This window comes from Macaca mulatta, chromosome 1, assembly GCF_049350105.2.
Source record: "Macaca mulatta isolate MMU2019108-1 chromosome 1, T2T-MMU8v2.0, whole genome shotgun sequence".
Lineage (NCBI taxonomy): Eukaryota > Metazoa > Chordata > Mammalia > Primates > Cercopithecidae > Macaca > Macaca mulatta.
In genome coordinates this window covers 172,994,050-173,013,614 of record NC_133406.1, presented here as the reverse complement: position 1 = coordinate 173,013,614, position 19,565 = coordinate 172,994,050, and the positions used below count along the sequence as shown (strand labels likewise).

Genomic DNA, 19,565 nt, shown 5'->3' with positions numbered 1-19,565 from the left:
ATTACAGGCACCCGCCATCACGCTCAGCTAATTTTTGTATTTTTTGTAGAGATGAGGTTTCACCATGTTGGCCAGGTTGGTCTTGAACTCCTGACCTCAAGTGATCCACCTGCCTCAGCCTCCCAAAGTGCTGGGATTGCAGGCATGAGCCACTGCACCTGGCCTACCTTTTCAACTTTTTAATTAACAACTGAGACATGAACACATGCATCAGCATAGGTGTACCCAGGGTCAGGATCAGCAGTATCACTCTTTTTCACCTTTCTATCTTGTCCCACTGGAAGGTCTTCAGGGGCATGGAACTGTCATCTCCTATGAGAACAATGCTTTTTTCTAGAATACTTACTGAAGAACCTGCCTGAGGCTATTTTACAGTTGATTTTAAAATAGATATAAGTAGAACCAGTACACTCTGAAATAAGAATAGTATAGTGAGTACACAAATCAGTAACAGTCATTATTGTCATTATCAAGTGGGTTATGTATGCTGCAGAATTGTATCTGCTATACCTTTATACATCCGGAAGCGCAGTAGGTTTGTTCATCCCAGCATCACCACAAACATGTGAGTAATGTGTTGCACTGCAACTGCAGGGGGTCACCAGGGTATATGTGGTGCTTTGTTGACCAAAATGTCATTATGTGGTGCACGACTGTGCAATGAAAGTCACTTATGTCAAATTGCCTAGCAGCCGTATTTAAAAGAGTGCAGAGAAAGAGGTGAAATTAATTTTATTGATGTACTTTATTTAACCTAATACAGCATATCCAAAATATTATCATTTCAACATGTAACAAATATACAAATTATTAATGAGATATTTTACATTCTTTTTTTTTTTGAAACAAAGTCTTTGAAATCCAGTGCGTGCCTTATCCTTACAGCACATCTCCATTTGGACTAACCACATTTCGAGTGCTCAGTAGGCACAGGTGGTTAGTGGCTACTATGTTGGATAATAGACGGTTAGTGAGTAAAAGGACAATGGTCATATTTTAGACAGGATGATCAAAGACTGTGTCTCTGAGGAAGGTGACATTTGAATACAGGTCTGAACAAAGCAAAGGAGCAAGCTGTCTGGGTATCTGGAGAAGAGAGACTACAAAGAACAAAGGCAGAGTGGTGGGAATAAATTTGGCATGACAGAAAAATAGCAAGGTGGCTATTTGTGGCCTCGACTAGTCATCCCCTTTGCCCTTCTCCTTTCCTTTCCTTCTCCTTGGAATGCAGATGCAGAGCCTGGAGGTGCAGCAGCCATCTTTCAACCCTGAGGACAAGCAGATGCTCTGGAGTTAGACTGTCCCCATCCAATCCCGGGTCTGCTTTTCCTTGCTATTTCATTGCTTCTCAAACTATCAGTGGCAAAGAAGCAGTTGTTTTCCCCCAATCCACCGCAGATCAATACTTTTGTAAAATAAAATAAAGCAAGTTACTTAAAAAGAATGAAGTTTTAAGAAGAAATGAACACACGAAATACAAGGCCAACTTAAAAAAAGTTTATTCAACTGACATAAAATTACTCTATCAAATTGCTAGAAAACACTTATACTAAATTTCTGTACTCATTTTTTAGCAGACCGCTGACAAGCAGTTATGTCCAAGGTCAAAACTTCCAGGAGCACTAAGTTAGTTATACTACTGTAGGTTAGTTTTTTAACCCATCTAAGCCTCAGTATCCTAATTTGAGAAATGGGAATTAGTATCTCTTTCAGAAGCTTTTTTTGCTGTTGTTATGGATTAAACATACAAACCCCATGTGAAAGCTAGCCCAGCAATGTCATTAAATGTTAGCTATTACTAGTTATCACATACTTGTCTCCCCAATTGGCCGCAAGCCCCATAAGGACAAGGACAACTTTATAAACTCAATACTCTGTGGTGCCTGCACTGTAGATAAGCAATAAATTATGGTGGAATTATTGAAAAATGCTTTGAAATCCTTAGGTAAAGGTATTTGAAAATAACCTCTACAATTTTCATGTATTCATTCATTCATTTCCAATGTAGCATAATGAAAGGATAACAATTTTGGACAAGCCCTAATTTCAATTATGGTTTCTTCGACTCACTATTGGGCAAGCCACTTTACCTCTTTGAACTTCAGTTTTCACATCTCAAAAATAAATAATATTCATTCTATTGGGCTGTTGTAAGGACTAAATGAGATAATACATGCAAAATACCATGGTGTCCTTAAATGGGAGCTATTGTTCCTGTTCTGCAGAGAGGGCCTGTTCGTGCAGATAGCTGTGCTGAGTGCTGACCAGGACAAGCCTGGCATTTCTGGCTTGGTGAGCATTCCTGAACCTTTTATTGGCAGCACTGGAAGATTCCAGCAGCTGGGAGCAAACTAGCACCAGTGTCCAGCAGAGACATAAAAATTGGGGCCCCACCCCGTCAGGCCCTGTTCAGGCCCTGCCCTTCCTAGAGGTTAATTTTAAACGCCCCATGTGACTGTGGGTGGTGAGAGGTGTCTGCTTTGAAGTCAGCAGTTGCACCCAAAGTCCTTTCTGCTTTAAAAAAAAAAAAAAAAACCAAACCTATCCCAACTTGGCCTGCCATTCTAAACAAAAAAAGTCTGACAGTGCTCACCACTTCTTTAGGGCCAGAGGTATAGAAACCCTCTCTAAGAATGCAAGGTCCTGAGGGAGAGTCTAAGGTACTTGGGCCACAACCCCTCAACTAATATAGCGTATGTGCCAAGCTCTATCTCATTTGAGCCTTACAACACTGCTTGGAGGTAGACTAATGTATGTGTCTTTCTATTAGTTTATTTTAAAAAATGTGTTAAAATGCATACAGCGTAAAATTTATCATTTAACCCCCCCCCCTTTTTTTTTTTTTGAGACAGACTCTCTCTCTGTCACCCAAGCTGAAGTATAGTTCCGCCTCCTGGGTTCAAGTGATTCTCATGCTTCAGCCTCCCAAGTAGCTAGGATTATAGGTACCCATTATTATACCTGGCTAATTTTTGTATTTTTAGTAGAGACAGGTTTCACCATGTTGACCAGGCTGGTCTTGAACTCCTTGCCTCAAGTGATCCGTCTGCTTCGGCTTCCCAAACTGTTGGGATTACAGGCATGAGCCACTGTGCCTGGCCCATTTAAACGTTTTTAAGTGCATAGTGCATTGTGAATTGTACATTCACTGTTGTCATCCATCTACCTCCAGAACTCTTTGCAGCTTACAAAACAAACTCTAGACCTATTAAAAAACAACTCCCCATTCCCCTCTTCCCCCAGCCCCTGACAACTACCATTCTTCTTTCTGTCTCTATGAATTTGAGACCTCATGTAAGTGGAGTCATGTAGTAATTGCACTTTGACTTATTTCACTTAGCTTAATGTCTTCGGTATTCACCCATGTTGTAGCATGTATCAGAATTTCCTTTTTTTTTTTTTTTTTTAAAGCTGTATACTATTCCATTGTGTGTCTGTATCATATTTTGTGTATCCATTCATTCATTGATACATACCTGGGTTGCTTCCACCTTTTGGCTATTGTAAATAATGCTGCTGTAAACATGGGTAAACAAAAATCTCTGAGACCCTGCTTTCAATTCCTTTGGGTAAATACCCAGAAGTAGAATTGCTGGATGATACAGTAATTCTTTTCATTTCTTTCTTTCTCTATCTTTATTTATTTATTTATTTATTTATTTATTTATTTATTTTATTTTTTTGAAATGGAGTCTCACTCTGTCCCCCAGGCTGGAGCGCAGTGGTGTGATCTTGGCTCACTGCAACCTCCACCTCCCAAATTCAAGCGATTCTCATGCCTCAGCCTCCCAAGTAGCTGAGACTACAGGCGTGCACCACCACTCCTGGCTAATTTTTGTACTGTATTAATAGAGATGGGGTTTTGCCATGCCGTTCTGGCTGGTCTCAAACTCTTGACCTCAGGTGATTGGCCCACCTTGTCTCCCAAAGAATTTACTTAGGAAAGTAATTCTTTCCTAAGTTTTACAGGCGTGATACAGAATTACTGCATGGGCCCAGTAATTCTTTCCTAAGTTTTTGAAGAACCACCATACTGTTTTCCATAGTGGCTGCACCATTTGTATTCCCACCAACAGTGTACAGAGTTTCCAATTTCTCTACATCCTTGCTGACACTTGTTATTTCCTGTTCTGTTTTTTGATACAGCCATACTAGTGGATGTGAGATGGTATCTCACGGTGGTTCTGACCGTATGGTTTATTCGTTTTTAATCACCATTTTGCAGAAGGTAAAATCAAGACTTAGAAATATGAGATAACCTAGCCAAGATCACTAGCTTAAAGTGCAGAGACCAGCCTGCACTCTACTCTGTTCCTGGGGCAGTTCTAGATCTGAGCCGCTAAAGCCCATGGGCCTAGAATGTGGCCCGTGCTGTACCCAACCAACCTCTCCCCCATGTCTCCTGCCAGCCCACCCTCCACCCATCCCATTCCACAAACATCTGTGGAGGCAGCAGGGAGAAATGGGTAAGCCTGAGGACTCTGGAGCCTGACCACGTGCTCTGAGCAAGCGTGGCTCTGGGACTCACACTGGCTATAGAATCAAGTCAAGTCAAGTCACAAACCTTGCTATGCCTCATATTCCTCATCTGCAAAAAGTGCTTGATAAGAGCACCCAACTTGTAGGGCAGCTGTGAGGAGCAGATGAAACATAGGTAAAGAGAATCCTTATCACAGTCACCTGCAGAGCTTTAGAGAATGCTGCCTGTCATGAGCCCCAGCATAGAAGGTGACACTAGGCCTGGGAGGTTCAACCAGGAACCCAGCATAGAGTCAGAGTCCCTGTCCTCCTGCAGCTCCCAGCCCAGTGTGGGAGACAGACCTTAACTGAATATTTACAACAATCTGTGCTCAGCGGCAGTGGTGAGAAGTGCTGAGAAGGACTGGTCTTTCTTACAGTCTCTGGGAACAGGACAGCTTCTGCCTCTGTTTTTATTCCTGCCAGGCTTCCATTTACATAACAGGTAAAACAGCAACTCTGGGTCCTACATCATGGAACTGAAGGGAAAAGGTGAAAAGATTTGCTCCAGTATTTGCATTTTAAAATTCTAAACTCCTTGTTGGCTAATTTGGAGTGTTCTAAACTAATAATCACTTTTAATTCTTAAAGTAGAATTAACTGACTCTTTCTTCTAGACAAACATAACTGTGAGCAGTTTTTAAAATTATTTTCATTTAAAAAAAATACTTGAGTGGGAAGTCCTAGCCTGAGCAATCAGGCAACAGTAAGAAATAAAGCACATCCAAACTGGAAAAGAAGTCAAACTGTCTCTGCCAATGATATGGTCTTATACTTCGAAAACCCTGAAGACTCCTGAAAAAGACTCCTAGATTTGACAAATGAATTAAGTAGTGTCTCAGGTTACAAAATCAATGTACACAAATTGATAGCACTGCTATATGCCAGGAACGACCAAGGTGAGAATCAAATCAAGAACTCAATCCCATTTACAATAGCTGCAAAAAACAAACAAAAAAACAACTTTAGGAATATACTTAACCAAGGAAGTGAAAGAGCTCTACAAGGAGAACAACAAACCACTAATGAAAGAAATCATAGATGACACAAACAAATGGAGAAAATCCCATGCTAATGGATTGGAAGAATAAATATCATGAAAATGACCATACTGCCCAAAGTGATCTTCAGATTCAATACAATTCCTAACAAAATACCAACGTAATTTTTCACAGAATTAGAAATCATAATCCTAAAATTCATATGGAACCATAAAAGAGCCAAAATAGCCAAAGCAACCCTAAGCAAACAAACAAACAATCAAACAAACAAAAACAAATCTGGAGGCATCACACTACCAGATTTCAAATTCTACTACAAGGCTATGGTAATCAAAACAGTATGGTACTGGTATAAAAGAAGACACACAGAGAACAGAATAGAGAATGCAGAAATAAAGCCAAATTCCTACAGCCAACTGATCTTCAACAAAGCAGACAAAACCATACCCTGGAAAAAGGGCACTCTATCCAACAAGGGTTGCTGAGAAAATTGGATAGCCACACACAGAAGAAAGAAACTAGATCCTTATCTCTTGCCATATACAAAAATTAACTCAAAGTGGATTAAAGGCTTAAATGAAAGACCTGAAACCATAAAAATTCTAGAAGGAGAAAACCTAGGAAAAACACTTCTGGACATTGGCCTAGGCAAAGAATTTATGACTAAGACCCCAACAGCAAATGCAATAAAATGAAAAATAAATAAATGGGACTTAATTAAAATAAAAAGCTTCAGCGCAGCAAAATAAATAATCAACAGAGTAAATAGACAACCTACAGAATGGAAGAAAATATTTACAAACTATACATCTGACAAAGGACTAATATTCCGAATCTCTAAGGAACTCAAATCAGCAAGAAAAAAATGAAGCATCCCATTAAAAAGTGGGCAAACAACCTGAACAGATATTTTTCAAAAGAAGATATACAAATGGCCAACATCATTAATTATCAGGGAAATGGAAATTCAAATCACCATGAGATACCACCTTACCCCATTTAGAATGGACATTATCAAAATTAAAAGAAAAATAGATGGTGCAGATGTGGTGTAAAGAGAATGCTTATACACTGTTGGTGGGGATGTAAATGTGTACAATCTCTACGGAAAAAAGTATAGAGACTTTTCAAAGAACTAAAAGTTGATCTGCCATTTGTTTCAGCAATCCCATTACTGGGTATCTACCCAAGCGAAAATAAGTCATTATATAAAAATGACACCTGCACTGGTATGTTTATTACAGCACAATTCACAGTTGCAAAGATATAGAATCAATCTAAGTGCCTATAAACCAATGAGTGGATAAAGAAAATGTGGCATATCTACCATGGGATACTACTCAGCCATAAAAATAATGAAATAATGTCTTTTGCAGCAGCTTGGATGGAACTGAAGGCCATTATCCTAATCAAAATAACTCAGGAAGGGAAAACCAAATACTGCATGTTCTCACTTATGAGTGGGAGCTAAGGCATGGGTATGCAAAGGCATACAGAGGGGTATAATGGACGTTGGAGACTCAGAAATGGGGAGGGTGGTAGGCAGGTGAGAGATTTTAAAAAATCACCTATTTGGTACAATGTACACTCCTTGGGTGACAGGTATACTGAAACCAAGACTTGACCACTTTACTATTCCTCCATGTAACCAAAAACCACTTGCACCCCTAAAACTATCAAAATAAAAATAAATAAAAATTAAAATACTAAAAAAATACTCAAGTGATGCCTTTCAAGAGTACAAACAAGGCATTGAGGGGAGGATTTGAGGGTTTATGGAGATCATCGTCTGAATACACATCAGCTCTGTGAAGGCAGAATTGTGTCTGCGTGGCTCAACATTTTACATCCAGGGCATATATAATAATATGGGCATAATAAATAGTGCAATAAATAATTGCTGAATGAAGGGGCTCAGCCAACCAGTATTTCTAGCACCTATTACATACCAAGCGGTAGCATTATTGACTGACATTATAAAAACATCCACTTATTTGGGTACCATGTGCTCAGCACAAACAAATCTAAGCCATACAATTCCATGAGGTAGGAAGTATTATCCCCACGTGGGCAAATAAAGAACCTGAATTTCGAGACATTATTCAGTGTTTGGCCTCGGTTTTCATAACCAGTAAGTGGCAGAGTCAGCATTAGAACCTATGTCTGCCTCATGCCATCACCGAACTTGCTGGACTTCTCAACTCTGCTTGCTTCCTTGTGTATCATTAACTCCTATCCATGCAGATCAGCTTGTGCTGAGGAGAAAGGAATGAGCATTGTACCTTTTTCTTCTCTCAATCAGTTTAGAGAGGTGCACACATTTTTTTTTTTTTCCTCCACTCATAAAGAATCTCAGAATTCTAGGACTGGAAGAAAATGTGGAAAATTCTTCTCTTGGTGCTGAAGGCTTGAGTGGAATTTGCAGAAGCCCCTTCCGGGAGCTCTAACTAGCTGTTTGGTAAGTGCAAGGGGGCAGAGTCTGCCCTTGCCTGCCTGTCTGCCTGCCTGCCTGCCTACCTGCCTTCCTGCCTGCCTGCCTGCCTGCCTGCGGTCATTGCTGGCCTTGCTAATTAGATCCCCTTTCATCTAAGGAGCTTCAAGAGCCTTTCTCCACTTAACTTGTTAATCTTCGCCCCATCCCTCTGATGCAGATGACAAGCTTAATTAGTCCTGGACAGAGACAACACAGAGCCAGGAGACAGCAGCAGAGCCCAAAGAAAAACACTGGATAGCTTATTCCTCCTCTGCTGGCTCATTGTCTCTCTTGCTGAAAAATGTATTTTCAGCTTTGTTTTGAATTGGCTTCTGCCCTGTATTTTGGTAGCCCAATTCTAAAAATCAAGCCTAGTCAATTTGACTCTTAATGCACACATTTGGGTGTGCGAAAATATCGCATTGCTTTCTTTTTAGCTTTAAGTTCAGCTCAATCCAACATAAGCCCCCCATCTCCCTGGGCTGATGGGAGATTTGGTCTCAGCTGTCATTGGTGCTAACTGCATCTCACGCCCTTCAGAAGCAGTATCAGTTCTAGAGCCCATAAGCAGAGAAAAACTTCTCAGTGGTGGCTGCGGTCGTGGATCCCTGCTGGCAGTGGCTGAAATGCGCATCATGTATGCTTTGAGGGCCCAGTGCTCTATTGCATGAGAAGGTGAGTGTAGTCAGCCATGCCAGGTGTCCAATGGCCACTCTATGTGGTGCTGCCAGGAAAGGAGGCTTGAGTGCCCTTTTGACCCCTCAGATCACTATCACCTCTGTACCTCAGAGAATCTGCCTCTGCCACTTAAGGCTCTCTCCCCCACTCCAGGACACACTGCACTGTCTTCTTAATGAATTTTGGCTCCTCCAAAAGCCAGGAAGAGAAATTGTCTCTCAGCTTTGGTTCAGTACAAGCCCCTGAGGCAGAGGAAACTGGAGGGGCCCAGCAATCCTCTTGAGATGTATGTAGAGAGAGGAGGGCAGAACCCCAGATCTGTCTTTTTTTACTTTATGGCAGAGAAAACAGAACAAAACATCCCCTGAATTTTCCTACTATCAAAGCAGTGTCCCCAAAGAGGAAACAAGGAGTATTACTTTGCTACATTTGTCATCACAAAGTGCTACAGATTGGGTGGCTTAAACAACAGAAATTCATTTTCTTGCAGTTCTGGAGGCTAGGGGTCCAAGATCAAGGTGCTGGGAAAATTGGTTTCTCCTGAGGCCTCCTTGCAGATGACTGCCTTCTTCCTGTGTCCTTGCATGGCCTTTCTCTGTGCATGCGCATCCCTGGTGTCTCTTTTTTAATTTTGTTTTTGACACAGTGTCTCCCTCTGTTGCACAAGCTGGAGATCCTCCTGAGTAGTTAGGACTGCAGGTGTGTGCTGCCACACCTGGCTACTTTTTGTTGTTGTTGTTGATACAGGGTCTCACTATGTTGCCCAGGCTGGTCTTAAACTCCTGCCCTCAAGTGCTCCTCCCACCTCAGCCTCCCAAAGTGCTGGGATTTCAGGCATGAGCCACCATGCTCAGTCCCTTCCTCTTATAAGAACACAAGTCATACTGGGTTAGATCCCACCCAGAAGGCCTCATTTAACTAAACCACCTCTTTGACGATCTTTCTCCAAATATGGTTATATTCTATGGTCCTGGAGATCGGGATGAATTTAGGGTGATGGGGTGGACACAATTTAACCCATAACACAAGGGTTAACTGTATTAAAAAAAAAAAAATCCCAGTCCACTCTCTTTGCCCTCTGTAAACTGCAGCCACCTCCTTTTAGGCTTTGGAGTCTACAGACCAGATTCAAGTTCCTGCTTCGACATTTCCTAGATGTCTGGCTTTAGGCATGCTATTTAATATCTCCGGGCTACAGTGTCTCCATTCATAAAATGGTGCTAACAATAGTGTCTATCTCAGAAGGTGTTGAGACAGTATTGCTGAAACACTGAGCACAGTGACTGAAACACAGTAAGTGCTGCATAAGGAAAGCTACCTCCCACTCACCCCAGCCCTGATTAAATCTAACTCTGCCTTGAAGGCTGAGAACAGAGGCCCCTTTTCCTCAGAAGCCCTCCCTGAAGTTTCAGGCTTGGGCTGGGGGCATCACCTTGCTATTTTCCCAATCATAACACTTAACAAACCAGATTGTGAAGGTCAGCTTAATTGTCCCTGTTCCTTAGTTCAAGAAAATATCCATGAGGCAGGTCACCAGTCTTGTTTGTCTGCCTCAGAGTTGACTGTCAGAGGTGGGCAGGTTGGTTACTGTAGAAAAGACAAGAAAGCAGAGCTGGATGGATGTAGGAAAGTGAGGATACTTTAAAGCGGGGTCTCAGCCTATGCATTATTGACATTCGGGCCAGATAATTCTGTTGTAGGAGCTGCCCTGTGCATTGTAGGAGGGTTAGCAGCATCCACACCTCTACCCACTAGGTGCCAGTAGCACCTGCCCCCCAGCTATGGCAACCAAAAATATCTCGATACCGACAAATGTTCCCTTGGGGACAAAATTGTCCCCGTTGAGAACCACTGGCTCAGAATGACTTAAGTCAGTGGTTCTCAAATGAGCATGCATTGGCGTCTCCTGCATTGGACTCTCAGAAACACAAATTGCTGGGCCTCATCCCCAGAATTTCCGGCTCAATGTGTCTGGGGTGGGGCCTGAGAACTTGCATTTCTAACGAGTTCCTGGGTGCTGGTTGGGTGCCAGTTGGGAACCACTGTCTTAAAGGCCAACAAAGCTTTATTCTCCGTAACATTAAGTGAGTACTTTTTGGTCTCAGGCCAGAGTTGGCAGAGTAAAGAGAAATCCCACAGACTCGGGGTCCCGAGGAACACATTTACATGAGACTCCCCTGAGTCTGTAGGCATGGAGGAGATGGCAGGGAGGGAGGCAGGGGTCAGCCCGGAGTCAGGAACAGCCCCACTGGGCAAGGGCAAGGTGATGGGAGGAGCCCTAACCCCTATCCCTGCCAGTCATACCCACAGAGAGTCCCAGCGTTCGACAACATTCATTCAATAAAGATTTGCCGAGCACAGCTAAGTGCAAGGTACTCTTCTGGGCACCGGGATTCCATGAAGGACACAGTAGAAAAACATCGCTGCCTTCATGTAACTTGCTTTCTGATGTGGTGAGACAGGAAATAAGAATGCTAAATAAATTGTGTAACCTGTTAGAAAGCAATATGTTCTATGAAAAAAATAAATGAGAGTAGGTGAGATTGGAGGTGGGAGGGTGATTACAATTTTGAATAAGATGGCTAGCAGTGGTGTGCTGGTAAATGCTGAACAACTGTCTTTCTGCGGGAAAAAGCCCTGATTTGTAGCAATGGCCAATTTCAATGGTGGAAATATCCTTGCCATGGAAGATCAAAGCTATAAATTTTATTTATTTATTTAGAGACAGGGTCTTGCTCTGTTGCACAGGCTGGAGTGCAGTGGTGCGATCGTAGCTCACAGCAGCCTTGAACTCCTAGGTTCAAGTGATCCTCCCACGTCAGCCTCTACCTCGGCTGGGACTACAAGCACACATCACAATGCCTGGCTTATTTAAAACTATGAATTCAACATCATTAAATGGGAAATTGGGAGTGCACATTAGCACAGTATTATGTAGTATACCTACCATACGGATGTAGTAGATGTAAATAACCTCAAGTATAGGTAATAGTAAAATGTAAAATAATTAGGCAATGAGGTGTTTCGAGTATGTTTAAAACCTGGGCTGTTAATACAATTTATTTAGTTATAAATTCACATAGTTTAGTTTTCACTAATGTCTGTGTTTACTAACCAGCTGGCAAATTTCCTGGAAATTTAACAATCAGCTCTTGGGAACTGGGACTAGCCAGCCCTGGTGTACCACTGGTGATTACCGAAGGCCTTGCTGAGAAAGGGACATCTGAACAGGAACCTGAAAGAGGTGAGGTGAAGGCGTAAGGCCTGGGGACATCTGGGGACCAGCACTCACTGGGAAAAGAACTTGCCTGGGAAAAGCAGCATCTCAGGCTGGTGTGTCCACATATCCATGCTCTTGTCCTTGCTGTGCCCTGAGCCTGGACAATCTGTCCTCCTGATATGCTTAGTGACAGCCATCAGGGCCAGACTTCCAGATGACTGATGGCGTAGAATTCTTTATTTCTCCCACGCCTCCTTACATCCTTTCTGGAAAAACAGGTGGCTATGAAGGTGGTATGAATAAATGAATGACCACAAGTAAACAATCAGTGTTCTTCTGTGATCCCATAGCACCTTGAGCCCAGTTGTTTTTAGCTCTTTACATTATTATCCTGTTCTTCTGTCCGTATCGGCCTCCCCCAGCACCCCACGGAGCCCGATGTCAGGCGCATGAAAACCCCTGGCTCATAGCTGACGTTCCAGGAGAGCTTAGTTATTGAATGGGTCACCATGACCTCAACCTGGGCTGGTTTAAGGCATGAGTGGGTTTTAGTGATCGCCCTTCTGTTGGGTGAAGTCCACAGGCTGAGGCCCTTCTGCTGGAGCAGCCTCGTTAGCATGATGGCTCACCCCCTGGCCTGTGCAAGTGAGGCCAAGGAGAGTGTACCCAAGCAGGCCCCAGCCCCAGCCCTAGCTATTCACACACACCCACCACCTGTTGGGCCGTGGCTTGGGACTTCATTGAGTCTGCGTTACCTAACCCTTGCAGCAACCCAGCAGGTGGGGATCCTTATCCCCATGTTACCTATGAGGAAAATGGGAGGACAGAAAAATCACCCGGGTAGTAAGTGACAGAGCTTTCCCTTTGCTGCATAGGTTGGGGAAGAGCTGGCGGAATATTCTGTAGAATATTAACTGTAGTAATGCCAGGCAGCATGGGTACATGCTCATTAGAACTGCAGCCACGCTTGGGAGCACAGCAGAAGAAATTAGTGATTCCACTTGGGGCAGGTGGTCAGGGAGCTCTTGGACACCATAGAAATCACAGCCTGAGCTCTGACTTCTGGGTGGAAAAGGTGTGGGGGCTCTGGGCCCTCCCACTGGAAACCTAGGTGTTGGTGGGACCTCAGAAGTGAGGATTTTCATGAAGCTGGCTCAGGATCTGGCCCCAAGTGCCTTATTTATTTATTTATTTATTTATCCACCAAAACAAGCTGAGGTAATATTTTTAAAATGTTAACTTATTTCCTCTGGTGTTTTCCTGTTAATGCAGTATGCTGGTCTGAGTCCACACCTCAGTGGAAGGGGTGTCAAGGATGAAGGCACAAATAGTGCCCTGCCCCCTCTGTCTTTCTGGTTTTGCTTTCTAAAACTTTGTGTCCTCAGTGGAACAAAGAGGATTAGGATCAAGGTATCTCCAAAATGTCTGGGGAGAAACAGTAAAGGGAGACAGAAGGTTCCCCCCATCTAGTTGGGTTTGAGGAGGTAGAGGATGAAGTTAATGAGAGCAGGGTGGGCCAGTCTAACATGGGGAGTCCCCAGGCACTGCAGGTCCCACAGAAAGTTTTGGGAAGCCCGAGGCAGGAGTGCTCTACCTCTTTCCCTGGGGGAAGAACCCTGGGGGAAAGCAGGAAGACCCCATGAGGGAGTGGCTGCAGACCCAGAGGAGTCCTTTGCTCCAGCCTGGCATGGAGGCAGTTGAAGGATCCTCTGCCCTTGTGAGGCATAGAGATGATAGAGGGCCCTGCCAGACCTCAGGGACTGTTGGGACAGGAACAATGCCTGTGGGCACTGCTTCCTTAGGACCAGCAGGATACTGGGAGTCTCATCAGAAGCCTAGCTGGACCAGTGAACTAAGAACCAGCTCCCATGTCTCTGCCCTGAGTCCTGGCGTGGCATGACTCACTGAAATTTAGCCACAATCCCAGGAAAGAGGGTGAGAGAAACCTCAAATGGATGACATTTCAGTTTCTGTTACCATGGGAGTATAGTGGCTTCAAGTAAAAATTAGGTCAAGTTACAGAGTCATAAACTACAGAAAATATTTATCAAGCCCCTAAGACTTTAGGCACTGGGGTTGGGAGTGGGGAAAATCAGTAAATTGGGGACCTGTCAGCGGTCCCTCTGTCTACGTTCCTGAATTAGAAGTTATGCCAGGGGTTGGCTTCTATAGAGGGTCCTCTGTATGCACGGTAGTACCACTGATGTGTGTTAGGCACTGACTTTATGCCAATCCTTGCACCAAGAACACCCTTCTTCCTGTTTTAGACAGGTTCTTGGGGCTAAAAGACCAAGCACCTTTTGCAATACAAAGTGGCTGTTTGGGGTTGAATTGTGTCCCCACAAAATATATGAAAGTCTTAACCCTGGTACCTGTGTATATGACCTAACATGGAAAAGCAGTCTTTGCAGATGATAAGATATGTTTGTTAGGGTGGGCCTGATGCAGTATGGCTGCATTCTTATAAAAGGGGGGAATTTGAAGATAGGGACAGACATGCATTCAGGGAGAATGCCATATGAAGATGAAGGCAGAGATCGGAGTGATGCACCCACAAGCCAAAGATTGCCAGCAAACCACGAGAAGATAGGAGAGAGGCACGGGACAGATTCTCCCCCATAGCCTCAGAAGGAACGGACTCCGTCAACACTCTGATCTCAGATTGCTGGCCTCCAGAACTGTGAGACAATAAACTTCTGAATGGCTTAAATAAATTTAAGCCACCCATCTGTGGTACTTTGTTATGGCAGCCTAGGATACTAATACAGTGGGTGACAATCCCACAAAGGGGAAAGATGACTTAAATACTCCTTCTCATCCATCAACACAACCCAATGGTCCTATAGGCACAACTATATCTACCAAATATTTTGGGTGTGTTTAAACATGGGCTAGTTATGAAGTAGAGGAAGAGATGGTTACCATGACAATAAATTTCTGAATGGCTGAAATAAATTTAAGCCACCAATCTATGGTACTTGGTTACAGCAGCCGAGGATACTAATACAGTGGGTGACCCCAGAGGCTTTGACTTAAGCCATGGAGTCGTGAGCCACAGAGCTAACCACTATACTGCTGTGCAGCTGGATTCTACAGAATAGAATGTCTCTTTTCTCTCTGCTCCATTAACCCTTCTTTACTTCTTCCCATATCCTTTGCACTATTTTTAATTGAAATCATCTCCATTCTTTCTTATCAAAGACTTCACTCAAGTACCCTGTGATCCTTCCTCTCTGGGTCATTGGGAGTTCCAGAAACACCCATTGTACTCTCGGACCCCAGGAATGTAGCTTATGCTGCTCCCTGCCTGAAATGCTCTCTACCGTCTGCCAGTGGCCACCTATTAAATCTGAATCATCCTTCAAGTCAGATTTACTGTCTCCCTCCTCTACCATCAACAGCATTAAAAAACTAAGTCTTTGCACACTCAGAATCGTTGTTGGGAATGGACATAGCTGACTTCTTAAGTGCTTTGGATATTTCTAGAAGGTCCCAGAGAGCAGGTACTTTAAAACTTCCCCACATTCTAAGACAACTGAATCTGTGACTTTAACCTGGAGTTCTTCACCCCTTCTTTCTCTTCTGGTTTCTCAAATTTGCCTGCCCATGAAAAAGAAATATCTTCAAATGACTCTATACTTGGCATATATCTACCCCATTAACAGATTTTTTTCAATCCAGGCAAGAAACCCTTATTCCACTTCCTTCCTAGCTCCTTCCTGTATTTTAACAAGGTTTTGTCATCTCCTTGTGCTAGCCTCAGCAGAGATGATTTGGCTGGATGAGCATTTTATTTTGGCATTTGAAGATGGTGTTGGTGGAGCCTTCCATCCGTATACTGTGAAAGAATACAAACAGAACTAAACCATCCAGTTTCAGGTCCTGGATCCTCTCCAGTTTCAGATGAAGGCAGAAACCCTGCTCCTCCAGAACTGCAGCGTGGCCAGTGCCCTGAGAGCAGACGAGTGGGGAGCCAGAACGACCGTGGCCGCCTCTGCGCAGTGGAACACTGGCCCTTGACAGCTGCAGGGGTCTGGAGGAGCTGCTGGCCTGGTGTTTTGCAGGGCTTGTGCTGAGAACTCTTCTCCTTTTTTGGAAAACAAATCAAACCCTGCAAGGAAACCTCAGGCTGGACAGATTTTCCTTGAGACGAATCCACTCTGATGTGTGCCTCTTTCTGCCACAACCTTTGAAAGTTAAGGCCACTTTGTGCTGCTGTAGGCCACTTCTCTGAGGAGCCCCAGAGTCTCTGAATCTTACAAGTGCTGACTGAAAGAAGCCTGCACTTGCCTAACAAAGGGGAAAGATGACTGAAATACTCCTTCTCATCCACCAAGACGGCCCGGTGTTCCCACAGACGCAATTACATCTAACAAGTATTTTGGGTGTGTTTAAAGCATGGGCTAGTTATGAAGGAGAGGAAGGGATGGTGGGTGCCTTCTTGTTTGCTTTTAAAATTCTGTATTTGACAGGAATACTCTGTGCTGGTATAATGATGAGACTCTAGAGAACAGTAGTTTTTATAGGATAAAAGTTTAGTTCTGGCTGGGCGTGGTGGCTCACGCCTATAATCCCAGCACTTTGGGAGGCTGAGGCGCGCCGATCATTTGAGTCTTGGAGTTCGAGACCAGCCTGGCCAACATGGTGGAACGCTGTCTCTACTAAAAATAGAAAAAAATTAGCTGGGCGTGGTGGCATGTGCCTATAGTCCCAGCTACTTGGGAGGCTGAGGCAGGAGAATCGCTTGAACCCAGGAGGCGGAGGTTGCAGTGAGCCGAGATCGCACCACTGCACTCCAGCCTGGGAGACAGAGTGAGACTCCATCTCAAAAAAAAAAAAAAAAAAAGAAAAGAAAAGAAAAGGAAAAAAGTTTAATTCTGCTTCATGGACTAGCCCAGAGGTTGTCTGGTAGTCAGTAGTCTGATAGGATGGTCCTGCCACTCTCATTGTATCTCTCCCTGCTCAGGGTCTCACTCAAACCTCTGTATTCCAGTAAAAGGAAAGGGAGAAACAAAAGTTTTGCCCAAGGTTCTCACATCCCATTAGCCCAATACTAGTAGCATGGCCACCTCCAGTTGCAGGGATATTGGGAAATGTAGTCTCCAGTGGCATGCCTATGTGCCTAGCTAAAAATAAAAAAAATTGTATCATTGAAGAACATAATGGACAAGTCCTAGTCTCTGCCACCCTTTCTTTCACTTATTCACCCACTCAAGGAATTACTTACTACGTGCCAGCCATATGTTTGGCACCGTTTTTACTCAGTTGCTGATGATCCGGCAATGTATATGAACACATGCCCAGCTAAAGTCACATTGTGCTGCATTCTCTAATAATTCAAACACTGTGGATCTTCAGGGAAGGAAGGGCTCATTCCTTTCTGGAGAGATGTGTCCATTTGTTTACAGATTTATTGAGCACTGTGGTCAGCAGCCTGAAGATGGTCCCCAGTGATCTCCACCTTCCAGAATTTACATCCTTGTGCAATCTCCTTTCCTTGAATGTGTGCTGGACCTAGTGACTCACTTCTAGCAACTGGAATACAACAAAAGTGACAGAATGTCACTTTTGAGATTAGGTTACAAGAGGACTGTGACTTCCACCTCACTCTTTCTCAGACTTCAGTCTGGGGAAATCCAGCTGCTTTGTTTTGAGTAACATTATGGAGAAATTTGTGTGGCAAGGAAATAGTATCTTCAGTCAACAGTCAGCAAGGATCCTAACATCTGCCAACACCACGTGACTGAGCTGGAAAGTCGATTTTCTGAGGACTGCCAACAGCCACCCGAGTGAGCTGGGAAACAGATCCCCCCCTGCCGTTGACCCTTGAGACTGTAGCCTGACAGACACCTTGATTACAGCCTTGTGAGAGATCTGCACCCCAATCACCCAACTAAGCTGCACCTGTTCCTGAATTTCTGACTCAGAAACTGTGAGATAATAAATATTGTGAATTTCAAAAGCTAAGTTTTGGGGTAATTTGTTATGCAGCAATCGATGACTGATACAAGTACCTACTATTTTCAGGTAGTATGTGAGGCCATTAAAATGTGAAAAATGAGTGATGCTTCATTTTGTCACTGTGTCTGGGGAGAGGGGAAGACAGCAATATATATACAAACATGGTGCTTATGATAGAAGGTGGTCATTGCGGTGATGGAGAGGTGCTGAGTGTGAAATAGGAGCACAAAGGAAGAGCTCCTTATCCAGAGGAGGAAAGGAGATGAGGAGAGACATCCTGGAGAACACAAACATTTTCAGAGAAAATTGAGGGAGGGGTCATTCTATGGAGAGGGGACAGAGTGACTAAATGCCTGGAGGGGAAACAGTACAGAATCTGCTTGGGGATGGAGTGCTATCATTTGTGTGTACAACAAGAGGTAAAGGAAGATGAGGCTGGAGAAGTGACTAGAAACTAACCTAGTCTCATGCCAGCAATGTATTTCTATTTATTTATTTACTTTGAGATAAGGTCTCACTTTGTCACTCAGGCTAGAGTGCAGTGGCATGATCTCGGCTCACTGCAGCCTCTGCCTCCTGGCCTCAAGTGATCCTCCCACCTCAGACCCCAAATAGCTGGGGCTACAGGCGCCCACCACCATGCCTTACTGATTTTTTTTTTTTTTTTGTATTTTCTGTACATATGGGGTTTTGCCATTTTGCACAGGCTGGTCTTGAACTCCTGAGCTCAAGTGATCAGCGCACCTTGGCCTCCCAAAGTGCTAGGATTACAGGCGTGGGCCAGCGTGCCTGACCCACTAATTTATTTTTAAATAATCAATATTATGAAATCCTGCCTTGAGTAAAAGGAGGTAACAACAAAAGAGTTAATGAAGGCATATTCTCAACAGTCCAACACCTGAATTTTAAGAAGCCAGTTTCAATTACCTATAAAACACCAACAAGTGTAATTTGTTTCATTGTTTTTCTCATAAAATTTGAGCCAGGAACAGTTGACATATTTCCATTGAATAATTGTGGTTCCTATTGAGAAACCAGCTTAGACAAGCTGTTTGACGGATTTGCAACTGGAAAATTGACCCTTTCAGCTTTAGGTTCTCATGAGTCAATATTTTGAAAATCTGAGAAGTTTGGGAAGAATTGTATGTTTGCTGTTGTTGTTGTTGTTGTTTGTTTTGAGACAAGATCTCACTTTGTCACCCAGGCTGCAGTCAATGGCGTGATTTCGGCCCACTGCAGCCTTGACCTCCTGGGCTCAAGCAATCCTCCCACCTCAGCCCCTCAAGTAGCTAGGACTACAGGTGAGTACCACCACACCCTGCTAATTTGTGTGTATGTGTATTTTTTGTAGAGACAGGGTTTTGCCATGTTGCTCAGGCTGGTCTCAAACTCCTGGCCTCGAGTGATCCTCCCTGCTCAGCCTGCCAAAGTGCTAGGATTCCAGGTGGGAGCCACCAAGCCTGACCTGGTTGATTATCTTTTTCTTTCTTTTCTCCCTTTCTCTCTCTTTCTCTCCCTCTCTCCCTCCTTCTTTCCCTCCTTCCTTCCTTTCTTCCTCTCTCTCTCCTTCCCTTTCTTTCAATTTTGCAGACTATCAAAGGCTCCAATAACATTTCTAGACTCTAAACCTCAGCTTTGCAAGGCATGAAGAAGAAACCAAAGCATTCCTCTCTCCCCTGAGAGAAGGATTAGCTCCAAAGATTTTTAAACTAGC

General features: G+C 43.7%; 2 long non-coding RNA genes across 3 annotated transcripts in view; one reads left to right on the top strand and one right to left on the bottom strand.

Moving 5' to 3' along the window:
• Nucleotides 1–736: 736 nt before the first annotated feature.
• LOC114672105 (uncharacterized) overlaps nt 737–19,565 on the bottom strand; it is a 39,401-nt gene continuing 20,572 nt past the window's right edge. For both annotated transcript variants that reach the window (XR_003722301.2, XR_013401134.1), the window contains one exon: nt 737–1,268. This is a non-coding gene — a long non-coding RNA (uncharacterized LOC114672105). The remainder of the gene's footprint in view (nt 1,269–19,565) is intronic.
• Nucleotides 7,516–19,565, top strand: part of LOC106999154 (uncharacterized) — a 28,414-nt gene continuing 16,364 nt past the window's right edge. Inside the window, exons 1-3 of the long non-coding RNA XR_013401130.1 lie at nt 7,516–7,977; nt 11,789–11,914; nt 19,056–19,152. This is a non-coding gene — a long non-coding RNA (uncharacterized LOC106999154). The remainder of the gene's footprint in view (nt 7,978–11,788; nt 11,915–19,055; nt 19,153–19,565) is intronic.